At 40.2% G+C, this 2,507-nt stretch overlaps 1 protein-coding gene across 3 annotated transcripts in view; it reads right to left on the bottom strand.

Moving 5' to 3' along the window:
• SLC44A5 (solute carrier family 44 member 5) overlaps positions 1-1,433 on the bottom strand; it is a 375,730-nt gene extending 374,297 nt beyond the window's left edge. The window contains exon 1 of one of the 3 annotated variants that reach the window (XM_072754861.1): positions 710-1,433. The gene's annotated coding sequence lies outside the window, so the exon portion shown is untranslated. The remainder of the gene's footprint in view (positions 1-709) is intronic. The other 2 variants (XM_072754860.1, XM_072754863.1) reach the window with 2 other exon arrangements.
• Positions 1,434-2,507: the final 1,074 nt, after the last annotated feature.

The raw sequence follows: 2,507 nt of genomic DNA, 5'->3' as shown, positions 1-2,507 counted from the left end.
TTAGCACGTGCCTTCGGCCTGGGGCGTGGTCCTGGAGTCCCGGGGATCAAGTCCCACATCAGGGTCCCTGCGTGGGGCCTGCTTCTCCCTCTGCCTGTGTCTCTGCCTCTCTCTCTCTCTCTCTCTCTCTGTCCCTCAAGAATAAATAAATAAAATCTTAAAAAAAAAAAAAAGAAAGAAAATGAAATGAAATAAACCCGGTGGGCAGCAGGAACACTGCAGGGTTCTCCCCCAAGGATTTATGTTGCAAGAAATGGAGGGTTAACCAAGGTGGAAAAGCTGAAGAAAGATCTGACCTCTTTTTACACAGAGACAGCAATCAAATGTCCTCCACAGCTGAAATGATAAGTTTTCTCAGACAACCCATAAGTAACTGAATTTGCTTTCCCTAATATTAATCTTGCTGTCCTGCTGCAGGGCCAGTTGTTCCTCTTTAGCTACTTCTTAGCCAATCAACTCATCCAAGGACAACAAAGAAGTTTTACTGTTCTATTGCTAGTCTATGGTTCTTGTTTGAATAAATTCCACCTTATTTTTTTTTTCCAATAACAACCAGTCTATGGTTGATTATCTCCCTCCTACCTAAGTAAACTCAGCTTTTTTTTTAACCTCCCCCCCCCCCCCAGCTCTGTTTTTAAGGCAACTAAATGAATCAGAGCTATCAGAAGCATGCAGCCTAAGAAAACACCTCACCCACCTCCTGCCTTACCTTTTCTCACTTCTGTGGGTGTTATTGTTCAGGTACCAAACTTGTCCTCTCCTACATGCTGATCCTGGGTTTTGGCCACATCTGATTTTTGTGCACAGCTGCTGTGAAAATCATGCAGGGGCAGCTATTTTCGTGGTGGTCTCACTGGTGGCCGGAGACTGAAGAAGTTGGTTGTTGGTTTGCCGTCTTAATTGTTCGCTTGTCTGTCTCAGAAATTCCAGAATCTCCTGATATCTGTTTGCTACTAGATCATGAGGTAATATGGTCAAACTTGGGTGGCTGGTCTGAATCTTGGAGTTGAAAACCAGCCCCTGTCAAATCCTACCTCCCTGATTTGTTGACTTTTCCAACTGCTGCCAGAACTTCATGTTGTTTATCCTTATGCTCTATATTTTCTTTTGTTAGTTTTTTGTAGGTCTTTGTACTGAAAGAGAAAAGCCCTTTTCCTTCTTCAGAAAAGAAAAAAAGATATGTAAGTTATCTACTACTGTGTAACAAACCACACAAAACTTAGTGGATTAAAACAATTTGTTATTTCTCCAAATGTTTGTTGAGGTTCTTCTGCTCACCGCACCAAGGCTCACTCACGCAATTGCAATCATCTGTGAGTTCAACCGGGCTGATGGTCTAAGACAACTTCTCAATCATGTCTGGGGTCTCAGCTGGGTTCTGGTTGCCTCGGCCAGCAGGGCCTCTCTCCATGTGTTTCATGCTGACTTTTCACACGGTGGTGATAGTGTTCAGAGAGGGTAATACCCAATGCACAGATGCTTGCCAAGCCCTGCGTGTGTGTACTTGCTGATCTCTAACAGGAACAGGTCACACAGCCAAGTCCAGCATCAAGGTGGAAGAGATGCATAAAACATACAGAGAAGTGTGATACAGAAGGATAAGACAAGGAAATCAATCTTTCATAATACTCTGCTTATAATGGCAGCTCTTTCTGTACCTGGACTGACTCCCTCTCATTATCTCTCTTTCTCTTTTGGGAACCTTTCCAAGATTAATTGATGATAAAGGTCTATTTCTGGGGCACACTGTAGGGATATATTCAATACAAAAAGATCTATCTTCAAAGGAAAAAAAAAACATGGAAAAATTGAAAATGGTTTTGTAGACCTTGTAAAATAGAGCCGGACTTCTAAAATAGCTTTGCTTGGTGTGCATTTCAATTTTGTGAATAAGCTTGAATGTCTTTGGGATGAGAATGACTGCCTCCAGCCTCTTTGGGGCATTGTGACATTCTAAGGAAACTCAAAGATTCAAAGTGCCTGGATTCAAATGCGTGGTTTTTGTTTTATTTTGTTTTGTTTTTTTCCTCCTGGAAAAGAAATAAGAAAGTCGCATGGAAATATACACAAATGAGCCAAGTAAAAATGTGAGGGAGAGCTTTGTGTAAACTACAATGAGGTGTTACAAAATCCTGCAGTAGAACTGTTAAGTTGACCATATCTGGAAAGTGCTCTCCAAAAAAGCACATAATAAAATAGGAGGAAAAGCAACTTTACATTCTTCCAGAGTTCCCTTCCTTGCACAGGGGTTTATAAGATTCATCTGCTAAATATGAGATATTGTCTAAATAAACAAAAGCATATTTTTGTCGATTTCTCAAGAAAACTTTAAAATTTAATTGTAAAGTCTTAAATTTAAAGAATTCTGGTTGACTTATAAAGGCTAATAAGACAGTCAATAATCTTCAGGAAGCAAATTAAGCTTTAAGTGTGCTGACAATTTATAAAAGCTTCAGAGGCTTACTGATACTGTAACGCAATGAAAGAGAAAAAAAATAAAATAGAGT

Source organism: Vulpes vulpes, chromosome 3 (genome assembly GCF_048418805.1).
Source record: "Vulpes vulpes isolate BD-2025 chromosome 3, VulVul3, whole genome shotgun sequence".
In the NCBI taxonomy this organism is placed as follows: Eukaryota; Metazoa; Chordata; class Mammalia; order Carnivora; family Canidae; genus Vulpes; species Vulpes vulpes.
Note: the sequence above shows the minus strand (reverse complement) of the source record. Positions and strands in the feature narration are given on the sequence as shown.